Source organism: Haliotis rubra, unplaced genomic scaffold, assembly GCF_003918875.1.
Source record: "Haliotis rubra isolate DU_JTF1 unplaced genomic scaffold, ASM391887v1 Scf150, whole genome shotgun sequence".
NCBI classification, from domain to species: domain Eukaryota; kingdom Metazoa; phylum Mollusca; class Gastropoda; order Lepetellida; family Haliotidae; genus Haliotis; species Haliotis rubra.
The window spans coordinates 1,678,748-1,695,762 of record NW_025765448.1 but is presented as its reverse complement, the minus strand read 5'-3'; the positions used below and the strand labels follow the sequence as shown (position 1 = coordinate 1,695,762).

The following is a 17,015-nucleotide window of genomic DNA, read 5'->3' as shown; positions in this document are numbered from 1 at the left end:
TGCGATAGCCTAGTGATTATGGTGATCGGTCGTTACGCCGAAGACCCTGGTTCGATTCCCTCAGAGGTGCAAATGTAAAGCCCATGTCTCACACTCGTTCACTTTGATAGATGCTAATATTAGTCACGTTAATCGTTTTGGCACTATTTGGGCCTAAGAAATTTACAGTGTTCTTTTAAACAGACATTATTCCCACTTTTTAAGTCATGTTTAATGATAAACTTCTCTTTTCATTGAGGGGCGGTGGGGTAATCTTGTGGCTAAACGACGAAGACCTGGGTTCGAGTCCCCACATGGGTACAATGTGTGAAGCCCATATCTGGTGTCCCCACCATGATATTGCTTGAATATTGCTAAAAGCGGTGTAAAACTATACTCACTCGCTCGTTTCATTGAATATAAGTGATCAATCATGCTTGATTATAACGTCACATATTTCGCAATATTCCAGTTGTGTCACGGTTGTTTGTTAATAATCGAGTAACATTTATCCGAGTAAGCGAGTAGGTGATTCGTCACGTCTTAATTAGTATCATTTCAGCTAAGATTACCGCAAATAATCCAGTTTTGATCAAACGGTCGATCAGAGAAGCCACTTGTCAGGCGCGACGCTATTCAAGCTGGAGGCCATGCACACTCTATAACCTCGAGACCGACCGACATCTTATAACGAACAGACACGTGACGTTATGACTAAATGGTATTTAGTTCTTTCTCTACTGTTTAACACTATCTAACAGTCACCCGCCGACGGCGGGATGAACCAAGCCGGATATGAGTAGATGTGAATGAGGCTGCAAATTTCGCAATAATGCAATTTTTTAACCCGGCACACCTCCGCTCATGTTTGTTTAGGTTCTACGTTAGTATACCTGTACCTGTGTTGTGACCTATATACTGTGCTGGCACTGTTCCAAAATAGCCACTAAGCATTTAGGCGGATCCGAGGGTGGGGTTGTGTTTGCACACACACACTCTCACTCACACACACACACACACACACACACACACACACACACACACACACACACACACACACACACACACACACACACACACACACACACACACACACACACACACACACACACACACACACACACACACACACACACACACACCTGTCCTGAAAGTTTATTAAATGGCCATTGAAACTCTCGTGAAACTGAAGTGTGCAACCCCCCTTCTCAAGAGTGTGACACACACACCACCTTTCTAAAAAACTGAATCAGGACTCGTGTGTTGCAAGCAAGCTTCGTTGTTGCGAAATGTCTCAGCACACCTCAAGGCTACTATATCATTCCTGTCTTTCATGGTGATTCATAAATCCAGAATTGAGTCAAGAATTAAATGAAATATGTGAAATTGGGACCATTGTTACAGATTTAATGAAAACCACACTGGTAAACTGCGAAACATTTTCCATTTACTGATGAGATGAAATTTCTCTGCCATATTTAAGGTGTGACCATGCTTGAGCATCTTATTCGATAAGACTTTTATACAGGAGTATTTCCTGATAACTGGAATCTAGGCATGGTTATCCCACTGTGTGAATCTGGAAATGCAGAGACACATCAGTTACAGAGGTATACATCATGTATCCCTTTTGGTAGCTTGACCTGAGCTACTCTACATAAGCATGACCCGGGAGGTCAAATACCACAAACGGCAGCTCGAGTACCTTCATTAAATAGGGGAGAAGAGAATGTTATTAATGTTGCGTTCGTGCGAAACATGCATACATGGATTCGTCACAGAACTTGTCACGGAAAACAACACTTCTGAAAAAACAATCATTTCATGTTTTAACTGAATTGTTTATACAGCCACATGCTATCTAGTTTACAACGTACAGACAACGTACAGACGTCAGTTACTTTCACAATCCAATTCACTCTCGCTTCCACTCTCTGCATCCAGTTCAAATATCACTTTTCTATTTCATGTTCAACTGCAACATTTCCGTCCCAGTAGTCGCCTAAAAACAGAATCGGAAACATTAAACCATCTGTAGCTTCTTTTTTAAAGAAAATAAAGACATTGCTGGCGATTTCTCGACACTGACATGTCAATCGGGGATCTTGTCTCGGTTGTTCCGACATGTTGACAATAAACTGACAAAAGTGCACCCCTTCACAATAATAGACCCAACCAGTTGTGACACGGTCACGCAATGCATTAGTATTCACTTGATCAGGCCAAGCTAAACAAGCTGTAAGATTGTGGATGGAAGTAAACGAAAATATATCTGAAGCCCAGGCTGGATTCAGACAGGACTGCTCCACCGGGGACAGCATCTTCACCTTGCACGCTCTAGTTTCAAAATATCTCTGCAAACTAAAAGAAAGATTTTATGCTGCATTTATAGACTTTTAACATGTCTTTGGCTATGTCGAGGTAATGTGTGCACTTCGTCAAAACGTTTGTCATGGTAAAATATATGTTATTCTTAAAAGTATGTTCAGTGCTGCTCGATGAAAGCCTGTATTATAGTATATTCTGGCAAAACAGATTTGTTTGAAACAACAGTTGGTGTTAGACAGGGATGTATGTTAAGCCCGATATTATTTCTTTTCTTCATAAATGATCTTGTCACTGAAATGTATCGAAATTGTCAAAATGGTATATTCATTTCTCAAGATATTGTGGATTTGTTGCTGTTGCTCTTTGCGGATGATGTTGTGCGTTTTGATAATAATGTTGAAAGACTACAGAGGCAATTAGATATTTTAGAAACGTTTTGTTTAAAATGGGGTTTTGATATAAACTTTAAAAAATCAGAAATTGTAGTCTTTAGAAATGTGGGTATTATAAATCGCTTTGAAAAAAGGTATCATAATGGTTCATCACTAAAAATAGTTTCATATTATAAATATTTGGTAGTACTATTTTCTTCTAGATTGATTTGAACGAAATCGTGTTAAAACTTGGCATGTATATAAGAAATCCATTCTTATCATTCTCAACAGCTTGTAAAATATTTGATTGTAAAATAAGTCCGATACTTTTATATGGTGCAGAAATTTGGGGGCTTAAATACTTTTCGTGTATTGAAAAAGTTCAAACTTCATATTTTAAATATTGTTTTCAAGTCAAGTCAAGTTTATTGTATTCTAGGCCTCCTGCCCGTATACAAGGAGTTACATACATATACATAACTATAATACATAATACAATGGCAATTATGAAATTACTTGGATAACCTATCATTTCTCAAGACAACAGCATGCTTTACAAATAGAGAAAGGTTACGGATAACAGTTTCATTTCTGGAAGTGAGAATCGAGACAAAGGCTATTGTTGGGTATTTTGATAGATAATTACTTGAAATATATTTTCTTCTAAGATCATCATAACATGGACATACAAATATAAAATGAATTTCATCTTCAATAAATGAAGTGCATAATGGACAAATTCTCATATTTCTTTCTATAGACAATCTTCTATTTTTATTAATACTTAAATCTAATAGACCTAGTCGGAGCTGAACAAATGTGCGTCTGATATTTCTTGATGTCAATACACATAAATATATTTCTGGTTGAATAAGGCTCTTAAATGATCTATATAGATCATACCTTGAACTATTTTCGAGAGTCGAATGCCATTCTTGATGGAACATATTAACTGACTGTTCTCGGAAACGTTTAAGAAAAAGAGTTACATTACCCAATACCCACTGTCTGATTTAACCATGCAAATCCAAAGCCATGAGAAAATAAAAGATTTCTCATGTGGGAAGCCCAAGTTGTCTTGCCCATGTTATCGAGATGAACAAGCATATCTTGGTGTAGGTAAATATGCCTCAAACACATCTATTCCAGTTGAAACCGTACACCATTGTATGTTTGCCCAGAGCCAAATGAGAGCTATAAATATTGGTTAAATTATTGCGCATGGAGGCAAATAGATGTCCCATACAATGTTATTTGTTCCTTAAAAGACTGGATGAGCAAGGTAAATACAGTTGGGTAACAGATGTTAAAAAACGTTTATATGTTAATAGCTTTTCTTCTGTTTGGGACTGCCAAAATGTTGGTGATGTAAATATAAGTATGTATCAATTTCAGGAAGGACTAAAAGATATTGCTTCACAAAATCGGTATGCAAAATTGTCTGCTTCCAAATATTTATCTCAGTGTTTTTTCGAATTTAGGATTAATTTACAAAATTTCAATGTACAGTTTTTACGTAGAAATACATTAGATACTCAAAACAGAATGTAAATATTGTAATAAGGGTTGTATAGAAAGTGAAGAACATGTTTTCTTCACGTGTGATCATTACCAGATTTTACGGGTGCGTCATATGAAACAGTTACGGGATGTGTGTACTGGTTATCTTTCATGTCCAATCAACTTAAACTGTCAAAATGAAATAGTCATATAATTAACTCCTGTATAATTGTGCAAGTTATTTAAATTTAGAAAAATGTGACTCAGTTTATACTGTCAACTACATTGTAACACTGGCCACATGGCCCACATTACTCAATATATTTATGTCTGTCTGCTGGGTGAGCTATCTTGGGTAACCAATGAGACTATACACCAATGTGAAAACCATTAAACAGTCACGTGACCAGTTGAGAAACAAACACTAGTCATGGCGTTATATCACTTATTGGACTGTCAAAAGAAACATGAAATGGAACAGGATTCTTTGTCAGCTGCAGATGAATGGCATATTGTTCCTTTATGTGGATATTGATGGATACATTCCTTGAACAAAGTAATAGCCTGATATTATTGCTATATCTTTAGTCTGTTTTAATTTTGATATTTGTACTTTGTTATTATTCATTTGTTGCAGCATTGAAGAGAATCATTTTTTTCGCCGTGATGTGTAATGAGACAGACAACATACACTAGGTCGCACTTTGGGCGTGTGTGTGAATGATTCACGTTGGCAATCTGTAGAATGTCTTGATAATACAGTCATGTTATAAATTCACTTTAAACAGTTAGTGTACACCTCGGAATTCTCGCCACTTCTGAGGAACACATGCATTGGCTTCCACTCGTCGTCGGTTCCACATCCTCTTTTTGTTCTTGCACTGGATATGCTTTGATACAACATATAAAGAGAGCTGTAAATCTGGGGAGTTATGTTTGGGAGCAATCCATGATCAAATCACAGGAGTTACCAAGCCCTCTGAATAGGGGAGAGCTTGGACCTATATGGACAACTCTTCTGGTGGCATGAAAGAGCTGCCAGGAATTGCTGAAATGCATTTGTAAAACATTTCATACTGGTCCAAGTGCGTAAAAGCATTTCTCAAGTGCACTGCACTTTTCTGATTCAGTCAAACTAGGTACAATAACACTCAAGACATGATTGCGCAACCTTCCACCGATTGATGAGACAGCTACTTTGACATTGATGTTGAAATGAAACATGTTTGCGTTGATTTTGATATGTTTTTTTTATATAAGTGATCTATAGCCAACCAAGCTCATACGATATACATGTAAGTAAATCTAATGATATATTCCTTCAAATAAACTTCCATCTGTTCTCACAATATTCTAGATACATAATTTATGAGGATTTAAAATTGTGTTAAAATAATATTTTTGGGGGAAAATTCAATTTTTCCCCCCTTTTTCCCCCAAAAATGAAAAATGGCCCAAATCTGCGAGGCCTCTCGTATTGAATTTGCAAAGAAATGATAAAAATATTTTGAAAAATGTATAGATGGAAAATGATCAGCTATGAATTTCCTACAATTTGATATATGACTTATGAGAATTGGAGAATTTTAAAAGAAGTTATGATGAAAATAGTATTATTTAATAAGAAGGGTATAAGCTACAATCATGCCAAATTTCATGCTTGTAACACAAAGTGCACACTTTGATCACTTATCCGCTGTGCATTTTGTAAGGCAGAGCCGGAATAAAATCTTTTTGGGTGGGGATGTAGAGAAAGTGAATCTTTTGGAGGAATCTCTCTCAATTGATTATGCTGAAATGTTCAGAGGCTAACAGAATTATATTCCATTGTGATCTAGCGTTATTTGGTATTTCTGAATCCTTCCACAGTGATACTATATTTGACTTGATAATCTTATTAGCTACATTTCATATCTATAAATGTAAACTTACAAATCGAATACCGCATTTATCCGGTTTTAAAAAGGAATTGAACTATTACCACAACGTAGAAAGAATCAGCTATTATAGCAAAGGAAGGTTTCAGGAATACCATAACAAATGGAAACATTATGAAAATCTTTTTCAGTAGCATACATTGACAATACGAATTAATTTATTTTTTGCATTTTTTATTGTATGGATGTGTGAGCGAATGTTGTTTCTATGTGTTAAAAAATAACAAAAAAAACTCGGCGAGTCCAGTCTCTGTACATATATTGTATACTGCTTTCTCCGAGAATAAAAGTGAAAAAAATATATCCTAAAACTGTTGGAAGAGCACGTACAATCTCCACAATCAGGCCAACAAGATCGTCAGAAATACACTCAATTGGACCCATGAGAGCCGTTATGTAAACAAACGCCCGTGTGTGGATTTGAATCTCTCACCTTCCATGGTAATATCTTTACTAAAAACTACACATAAGCCAAAACAAAATTATGTTACCTACATCCCTTGTACATGTACTTACAATATAATGATACATATTTTTCAAGATTTTTTAAACAATGACATAATGCCATAAACGATTTAAGTATTCGAGATTATTTTTATCAAAGCACCCTTCATTACGCGCATTCTGGTTGGTTTGTCGTATTTTCGCACATAACAAGCATCGAGACGAGGACGAGTTTTCTTGGAGTTTACGGAAAGTGGCGAGAAAAACTATAACAAAAGCAACAACCAGTCCCTCTGGATCAGTGTCCCTTTAAAAGACACATGGCATGGAACGGCCGCAAATGAATGGCATATCGTTCCTTTATGTGAATATTTAAGAAATACAGTTCGCTCTACCACCATGTATAGTGCAATAAAGCACACTTTCGCCCTGAACTAATTTAGTTAAAGCACGAAGAAGCTCGCGTCTTCCTTTCCTAAGATGCCAAAATAAATACTTACCGACGATAATCTAAGGCAGAAAAAAACCCAGAAAAGCGACGGTGTCGGCGACCTCAATTAACAATCCTCGTTCACAGCAAACTCACGCGCTATTCTATTGGAGCGTGTCGTAGAATGATGGATACATTCCTCGAACACGATAGTGGCCTGATATCACTGTGCTGCTTTGAACACTAATATTGCAAACAGAACTAGAATAATGCCAACATCACAAGCTCAGTGATATTGTTGAAAAGTAAAAGTTTATTTTTTTCACTTTAAGTGATATGTACAAAATGATTGTGAAACAGGGAAAGCAAATCTTACAACTACAATCAAGTAATAAAAATATCTTGATTGCATAGCAAATTTACACAAACTCTATAAAATGTAAACCATATTTTAAGAGTGCATTAGTACCACAAATAGTATACGGCAAATAAAATATTACTTTTGTAAAACAACATATAACTTTATGAAACAACCACATTCCTGACAGCAATTTAAGATGGTGTAGTAGTATTTACAGCTTACAGGGGCGAAGGGTAGGTACTATTAGCCTTTGGATCTTGGGATGTTTTCAGTGTACATAATAAGACATCAATGCTTGTCACAAGACGCGTACCGTGAAGATTCGGATTAGAATTGGTCTTCAGCAACCCATGCTTGACGTAAGAGGCGACTAACGGGATCGGGTGGTCAGGCTCGCTGACTTGGTTGGCACATGTCATCGTATCCCAATTGCGTAGATCGATGCTCATGCTGTTGATCTCTGTATTGTCTGGTCCAAACTTGATTATTTACAGACCATCGCCATACAGCTGGAATATTGCTAAGTGCAGCCTTTAACAAGAACCAACCAACCACAAGAGGCGATTAAGGGGATCGGGTGGTCATGCTCCCTCACCTAGTTGACACATATCATCGTATCCCAGTTGTGTAGATTGATTCTCATGATGTCAGTCCATGGACTGCCGGGTCCAGAGTTGATTACTCACTAACCATGGTAACATATAGATGTGTGTGTGTGTGTGTGTGTGTGTGTGTGTGTGTGTGTGTGTGTGTGTGTGTGTGTGTGTGTGTACCAGTGATTAACAGTATTAGCATGGATCAAAGAAATATGACATGCATTAATCAGGTCAGCAGCAATGACCACCTGTCCTATTAATCATTAATAATCAGCAGAAAATGGGTACCCGGTGAGATAAGTCATGTGACTATTAACCTTCTAGCGCCTTACAGGCAGCTTGGGTTAGCCGGGATAATAACAACCAGCTCCGTTGAGCACTATATGAGGAAACTTTGCGCTCTACAAATCCATTATTATTATCATTATTATGATCACCTCTTACGGGAAGCAAAGTGATTTTTGGAGACAAGTTAAGGCTGCTGGAGACCAATTCTAAGCCAAATCTTCTTTGGGTTGTCATAAGTTCCAACCATGCACTTGTTATAACGAAAGAGGTCTTGTTTGCATTTACATGAACATCACAACGATGACTTTCATTACACATTGCCACATCTACCTGACGTCTTTAAGTGTTTTGGAGAATTCTTACTTTTATTTTTCATGTTATTGAATCATTAGATTTGTCTAGATGTGATCTGGAGAACCAAATAGAGTCTAACAAAAGCAGCCACATCTTTCACTCGGATCCTTCATATTAAAACCATAGACTCCTCTAATCCAACAAGCTTAACAAACGGTATGCATATAAATATCTATGTACACATCAACACCTAAACATAAATAATCATTCCAGGAAACAATTGTGTAATAAACATATAGTTTAATAAAACCATGCAAACCTCTTTTTAGATACAACTCATATTTATATACCTTGCGAATGGCCGACAGGGGCATAGCTGTTCCGAGACACATTAAGCAGGTAAAATAAGACCCTTTTCGTTTGTTTACCGAATTTCCATAATGAATATCTTGATACCTCACAATTCCGGTCCATGTAACCATCTAACACATGAGATGGGGCATGTTTTATCGATGATTTACCATACGACCGTACCTGCCTATGTCACAAAGGTTTAGTGATATATGGAATGTGTGACATTGTCGATCTCTTATCCTGCATAATGGTAAATAGATACATATATACTTACATATACACGGACTTTACAATATCTACTTTTGGGAATTACAAGCTTGAGTAAAACATTCTACTTTCGGTTTAGATTTACGAATGATAGAGAACGAACTTTCGATTTGAATTTAACAATAGTTGACAGCTAATTTCCGTCTATTCTTCCTGTTTCGGGTCAAACGTTAGAGCACCCTGTATAAATTCTGAGTCCAAACGAAAAGACAGGAAGAGATCGAGATCAACTCAATAGAGTTATCAAGGTGGCGTTCTTAGCAACAGAAAACATTAATGTTGTTTGTGGTGGCCAAGAGAGTGATCATTACTGCACGGGGATATTCCTACATCTCGACCATTATATACTTAAGCCCCAACAAGTCCTGATCCAAAAAGTGTTCGTAGACTTACGACCTATGGCGACCATATAGTTTATCACAGGGTTACGAATGACGTAGTCCTACGGACGCTTCGTAGATTATTGTTTCTGGTTCCCGTCCACGTCATTTTCACGCGCATCGAGACGTCGAACTTATTTTTAAGGCGCCCCGCATGTCCAACTAGCACACCTAAGGTTAAATTATTTCAAACAATTTATTCTGGAACAGGTTTAAAATGAACCATCCACAGTTCCCACCAAGAATATCAAATGTCCTGTTTATCTGCATTTTTCATTCAAAACACATTATTAGTTCATACAGTATACTTGTATGATAATTGGTATAGTGTTATGTATTTCGAGTGTTGACGTGGTTTGATAACATCACGTTAATTATGCATCTATGAACACACATATTTCAGCCAATGAAGTTAAAGGAATGTTTGAAAGCTTTAAAATATCTATCATAATATCGGAAATGAATTTGGGCATTCTTTTCATAGGTTAGACGTACGACGTTCTATTTATAACTTGGGAAATACCAACATCGGGCAGCTTACATAGTCAAAGTATACAACATATAGAAGGAGTGCTGTCGATCCCCAAGTACAAGTAAGTAAGGCTGGCTAAAATGATCGATTATCGGAAATAACGTCGATAGGAAAAACTATTAATGATTATCGATATGAAAATTGTGTTATCGATGATATCGTACTTTAACTTTCGTGACAGAAAAAAGTATTAATTTTCTCACAGTAGGCATAGTTAGGTTTTTATTAATGGTCTCCTTTCTAAACTATGCTCAGGATGTTGGTTTTTAGGAATCCATGCAAAACATGTCATCGCTCACCAGTGGTGTGAAATATATTAATTTCTTTCAGGCCGTTTTGGCATTTTTGCTCAAAGCTGCGTCTCCGATATATATCGATAATCGATCGATATTATTTATAGTTTATCGATCTCTATGATCTATATCGATAGCCAGCCCAACAAGTAAGGATAACAAGTTCTTTGTTTTTAAGGGTTTGGCCAAAGAGCGTTAATGTGACTATTTTTGTATATTTTGAAATGGTAAACGAACGCAAATTAAGGTACAATTCAAAATACTATTGCTACTTGTATACAGATCTGGATTCTGGGAATGCCTCCTATCCCACACCAAAATAATGTAGATGTTTACACCTACACTTTCGAGTCTTAGAAGGTGAGGTGAGGTGAAATGTGTTTAACGTCGCACTTAAGAACATTTGGCTCATATGACGACGTGCATGCTTGTGTATGTGTGGCTGCTTGTACAAGCCAAGTGAGTGAGTGAGTTTACTTTTATGACGCACTCAGCAATATTCCAGCTATATGGCGGCAGTCTGTAAATAATCGAGTCTGGACCAGACAATCCAGTGAACAACAGCATGACCATCGATCTACACACTGGGGATACGATAACATGTGTCAACCAAGTCAGCAAGCAAGGATATATTTTTTATTAATCGTCTCTCCAAACGAGATCTTTTATTTCCTCTTATCCTTCTTCTTATGTTCAGACATGATTGTACTGATGATGCTGTACGACTGTCTATATTTTTGTAAAGGAAAAGCTCTGACTTTATTTGTTCTTGTCCTCTGTTTATTACATGGACACGGTAGCTCAAGGAAGCATTACCATGCCTTGTTTTATTTATAATTTCTTTTTTCTCTCTATTTCAAATTTCTTCAACTTTTCTTTTTTCTATCCCTATTCTACTCGTTCTCTTTTACATCTCTCCTTGTCAAACATTGGTTTCGGCCACACAAGCAAGTATTTCTTTTTACCATATCACTGTGTATGCCGATGTATATAAACAATGAATAATTTGAGATTGATATCTATGAATGCCGGGGGCATAAAAACGGATTCAGCCAAGCGCAGAGATATACTGAGTCAAAAAAGAAACTTCACATTCTTTTTTCAGGGCACTATAAAAAGAGCAAGAGATGGTAAGATGGTTAAATTGTTATTATTTCATTGCTGAGATCTGTGTGATGTACTCGATACACTGACAGTGCCATAATCAGTTCCATTAGGCTACACCGCCGTTCCAAAACATGGGTATACACAATGTCAAGTTACAAGAATAAAAATGCGAAATTTCTCAGTTCAATATCGTGTATGGCCGCCCCGCGCATTCACCACTGCCAAACACCGTCTCCTCATCGACTGCCAGATGCTTGTGAACACGTGGCTGGGGATTCTGCGCCATTGCTCTTGCAAGGCAGCGCCAAGTTCCTGCAAATTCTGAGGTTGGTTCCCAAGACCACGAAGCCTTCTCCCAAGTGCATCCCAAACGTGCTCCATTGGATTAAGGTCAGGGGACCCCGATGGCCAGTCCATGACGTTGATTCCAGCGTTTTGAAGGAAATTTCGTGTCAACATCGCGGTATGCGGCCGAGCATTATCATGCTGGAACTGTAGACCTGGGCCATGAGCCGCCATGAAAGGAACGAGAGGTGAGCACCTGGTCGCGGTAAGCAGCAGCTGTGAGGTTTCCACGGATGACCAGAAGACGGGAACGGTTGTTCGCACAGAAAGCACCCCACACCATGCAACTTCCGCCCCCGAATCTGTCGACTTCCTGTACACAACATTGGGCATACCGTTCACGACGTCGTCTCCAGACTCTATGCCTGCCGTCCGCGAATCTGAGGGTAAACCTGGATTCATCGCTGAAGACGACTCGATTCCAGTCTCTCTGGGTCCATCGGAGGTGACGTTGGGCCCACAGCAGACGTTGACGTTGATGAAACGGCGTCACTATTGGCCCACGATATGGACGTCGAGAATAGAAGTGGCAGCCCGCAACCGACTTCGAATGGTCTGTGAGGATAGTCGACCTCTAAACATCTCAGCCCTGGTTTGTATAGCCGGCAGAAATCTGTCACGTAGGTGACGTAGGACGATTTGACGGTCTTCTGCTCGTGACGTCACACGTGGACGACCCGACCTTGGGCGATCAGAAGTGGTGCCAGTTTGTTGTAGACGACCTCGCAAGTCATACACAGTACGACGGCTGCATCCCATTGCTCTTGCGACGTCAATAACTGATCTTCCCACTTGCAACATGCCAACGGCACGTTCACGTTGCACATTTGACAATCGTGGCATTTCAAGTACCGTTAGAACTGTGGTTTAAAAGTGTTTTTTCAATTCTTGAGGCCAATGCAAACACGTGCATATGAAGAAAACTTCGATGCGAAGATCACGTGATCGAATGCACGTGCAAAACCGGATTTGGCACAACGAATGGATGGGTTTGAGTGGGTTTTGCTAACGTTTTTTTAGAGTCGAAAGATAGGGATCCCATTCTGGATACATAGATGTATCATCAGAGAAAAATTATTCATTATTTTTCAAATTACATTTTGTGAAGTTTCTTTTTTGACTCAGTATATATTCAACTTTGTCCGTAGTAAAAAAGCGTCAATTATATTCCTTCAAGAAACTCATAGCACAGTAGATGATGAACTAATGGGGGCGGCAGAATTGGGTTATAGATGTCATTATTCACACGGTACAAGTAAAAGCTCAAGAGTTATGGTTCTAATAAATAATAACTCCGAGTATCATATGCATGAAATAATTGTACATGATAATGGCCGTTTCATAATTCTTGACATTACTATAGAAGAAATTAGTTTTTCGCTTATAGATATTTATGGACCAAGTATCGATTCGCCACAAGTTTTCGAAGATCTTGCTAATGAACTGAGTAAACTTTCAGGATCAATAGTTTGGGGTGGAGACAGGAACGTGGTGCAAGATTATTACAATGATGCGTATAATTATAAACACAAATATAACCAAAAGGCACATGACAAAATACTTGATATCAAAGAGCAATTAGAGCTGGTCGAACCTTCGACAATACTTAATCCTGACACTAGGCAATACACATGGCGTCAACTCATTTCTTTAAAGCAGAGTAGACTTGACTACTTCTTAATTTCTGAGGATATTCTCTCTCTAGTAAAAACTGTATCTGTAGGAATAAGTTACAAATCTGATCACTCATATATTACGCTCGATTTAGACCTTAAACCAATTGAAAGAGGCCCTGGATATTGGAAATTCAATTCTAACTTGCTGCATGATAAAGATTACGTAAATCTGGTAAAGGAAACTATACAAAATACTTTGAATGAAGTCAAAGCATGGGAACTACTGATGATATTGCCAATATGGCTTTCAAAATGAATGACCAGTTTGTAGTTGAAATGTTAAAAATGAGAATAAGAAGTGAAACAATAGCATATACAATAAAACAAAAAAAGTCCATTGACAAAGAAGAAAAAACACTTGAAAATGAGATTAATAGGCTAGAATCAAATTATGGCATCCTTTCAAATGATACCTTAAATGAATTAAATAAAAACCAGGAAACTTTGGAAACCATTCGAACAGAAAAAATAAAAGGAATTATATTTAGAGGTAAGGCAAAATGGTATGAAGATGGTGAAAAGATGGTGAAATGGCAAAATAACGATTATTAAATCACAAATAATCCCTTTATTTACACATCTATTTTCAGCCCTTCCACTGCCGGATAAAACCTTCTTTAAATCGCTAAACTCAATCTTGTTTAAGTTTATTTGGAACGGAAATCGAGATAAAATTAAAAGAAGAATGTTGACGAATGATTATTCAGAAGGAGGTCTTGGCATGGTTGATGTTGAAGCTTTTTGTAAATACTTGAAACTGAAGTGAATAAAACGCCTGACACAAAAAGATGGCTTATGGCAGCACTTTGCACGATGTTCGATGGTAAATTTAGAAAATATCGATATCCTGAATTTCCCAAAGCATCAATTAAAAAAGCTAATTAAAGACATTAAAAACGATTTTTGGAAAGATATTTTAACTATTTATAACAAGTTGCAAATTTCAGAGATGAGGAATATTGACGAATTCAGAAATCTTCCCTTCATGAGTTTTGTTCCTTATAAAGATTTTAAACTATACATCAAATGATATCAGTGTGGAATAATATATATTCGGGACCTAATGAGTGGTTCAAGACATTTCAAAGAATTCAATGTTTTGAAACACGACTTCAGACTAAAGGATAATTTCATTTCTTATTTCAGACTGATAAGTTTCATACCCAACACATGGATTAAATTATCAAAAGATAACCCGGTTAATAGAACAAATCTAAATATTAATTGTAAGATTTTCAGGGACATTATCTCATCACTAGATTGTAAATTTATCTATATACTGATTGGTAATGATGAGGGTATTTGTTCTCTTCAAGATCTTACTTCTAAATGGAACTTAAATTTGGATGCATATATATCAGAAACTTACCTGTCCCAAAGTAGGACTGATAGAGGTTAACCTTTGTACATTTTGTGAAACACGAGAACATTTATTTCTTTCCTGTCGAAAAGTTCAAACTATGATAAATGAGTTCAAATTTTGATATGAAAGTATACTGACACACATTGAAAACGTAAAACCAAATTCAAATGAGGAAAACTTAACAATACTTGGATGAAAATTGTTCTACAGTTATGTTGAGAATTTCATTGTGCTTCATTTTCATAAAAAATGATTGCAAGAGTTCCGCCAATATGACTGACACATCAAGCGTCACACACAGACCCCCTTACGTCCGTCAGTAGCGAGTGTGACCTCCCTGAGCCTGTACACATGCACGGAGTCGACATGGCATGGATTCGCACAAACGTCGAACAGGTGCTTGGGGGGATGTTCTGCCACTCCTGTGTAAAGCCAGGGTCAACTCAGCGACGTTGTTCGGCTGACGTTGACGTTGACATTGATGAATCCGGCGACCAAGCTCATGTTCATGTTGCTGCCTGTAGACGCGTTGTCTGCCATCTGCAAATGACACACAGAACCTGGACCCATTGAAAAACACCCACTGGTTGGTGATTCATGGTGGTTGGAGGCTATGTTGCTGTGCAAACAGGAGTCTGTTGACTCGATGACGTGGCGTAATGACGTTTCCCGATATGGCCCCTTAGTGCCACCCCCTGCAGACGTCAAATGACTGTCATGGCGCTGATGTGGCGTCCTTTTCGTCCTACGGTGTTTCGAGGTGAGTTTGCTGCTGTCTGAAAGCGGCTTCTTTGGTGAACTCGTCGGATGTGCCGGTCCGGACGTTCCGTCGTGACCGGAGTTCGTCCTGGTAAGGGACGGTCACTGACGCTTCCAGTTTGCTGATGACGATTTTGGAGTCTGTTGATGGTGGATGGGCTCACTCCGAAGTGGTGGGTGACCTCATTTTGTGATGTTCCCACCAACAGCATCCCGATCGCTTGTTCCCTCTGCTGTTCACTGAGCCGTGGCATTTTGTGACTGCTAGTGAAACGGCTGAACCATAGTGCCTTTTATGCGTCCAAAACCTGGCTTTGCATGTGCGTGTCATGATAATCATGCACCCCAACAGGTCCAAGGAATATGCCAGAGTTGTGTTTTCATGAACTGTACCCATGCAAGAAACACGAAAAGGGTTCGAAACCAGATGTGCATATGGTTTTATTCGGCAACCTCACATCACTATATTTTCGTGTGGTAAATGAAATTGCTTCACAAAACTTTGTTAGAAATTGCCAAAATGGGTTTTGCGTTTTCAATGTGTGTCAGTATAGAACCAATTCAAAATTAGACTTCAATATGAATAATTTCCTTCTTGGCGATTCAAAGTTGAGTATCCTTGAAAACCACCTTTTTATAATAACCAAGCGTTATATTCAAAATTGTCTCAATAAGACTATTCCCATATTTACCCAAATATTACCGCTAATAAAATATAATCACAACACAGAGAAATTCATTTCTGGAGACAAGACCAAATTTGCAGAAACATAGGCCCCTATACTAATATAGATGGACGCAAACCAATGCTTGATAATACAATCCTTTCTCTCCTCTATTTTCTTACTTACCTACATCCCTATACCTCTTTCTTTGTACTTTATTCAAACACCCCTAAATCATGTTGTCTCTCACTTATCCCGCAGCTTGAATATATGTGTTGTGTGTATTATCCAACTGTATGAAGATTGTATCACTTGCTATCACAATAAAAAATATAAAAAATAAAAAAAGTCAGCAATTCCTGATCCCCTGAAACCGTTAGTCGACTCTTACAAGCATGGGTTACTGAAGATCAATTCTAACCCGGACCATGTACGTGTTTTGTATCGACCAAGGTTCTGAGGGATGCTCTAGTGGTTAAGGCGCTTCATCGTCACATCGAAGTCCCAGGTTCGATTTCCCACATGGGTTCATTTGTGTGAAGCCTAATTCGTACCCCTTCGTGATATTGATGGCATATATGCATAATTCAAGCCGTTCGTGATATTGATGGCATATATGCATAATTTAAGCGACGTTCGTAAAACAATGCTCATTCTAATGCCCGTGACATATACTGCAAACCAGTCTACCGCCAATATGAAGCAGAGCGTAGAATCAGCAACGAAACAGTCAAATTATCAAA

The 17,015-nt window shown here is 38.0% G+C and overlaps 1 protein-coding gene and 1 long non-coding RNA gene across 3 annotated transcripts in view; both read left to right on the top strand.

Moving 5' to 3' along the window:
• Positions 1 to 6,495: 6,495 nt before the first annotated feature.
• On the top strand, positions 6,496 to 7,509 carry LOC124270251. Its single transcript, XR_006896707.1, has 2 exons — positions 6,496 to 7,343; positions 7,449 to 7,509. It is a non-coding gene; the product is annotated as an uncharacterized LOC124270251 (long non-coding RNA).
• Positions 7,510 to 8,858: 1,349 nt separating this feature from the next.
• The window catches only part of LOC124270272 (TNF receptor-associated factor 2-like), a 29,865-nt gene continuing 21,708 nt past the window's right edge, over positions 8,859 to 17,015 (top strand). Inside the window, exons 1-2 of one of the 2 annotated variants that reach the window (XM_046705308.1) lie at positions 8,859 to 8,930; positions 10,017 to 10,125. The gene's annotated coding sequence lies outside the window, so the exon portion shown is untranslated. The remainder of the gene's footprint in view (positions 8,931 to 10,016; positions 10,126 to 17,015) is intronic. The other variant, XM_046705312.1, reaches the window with a different exon arrangement.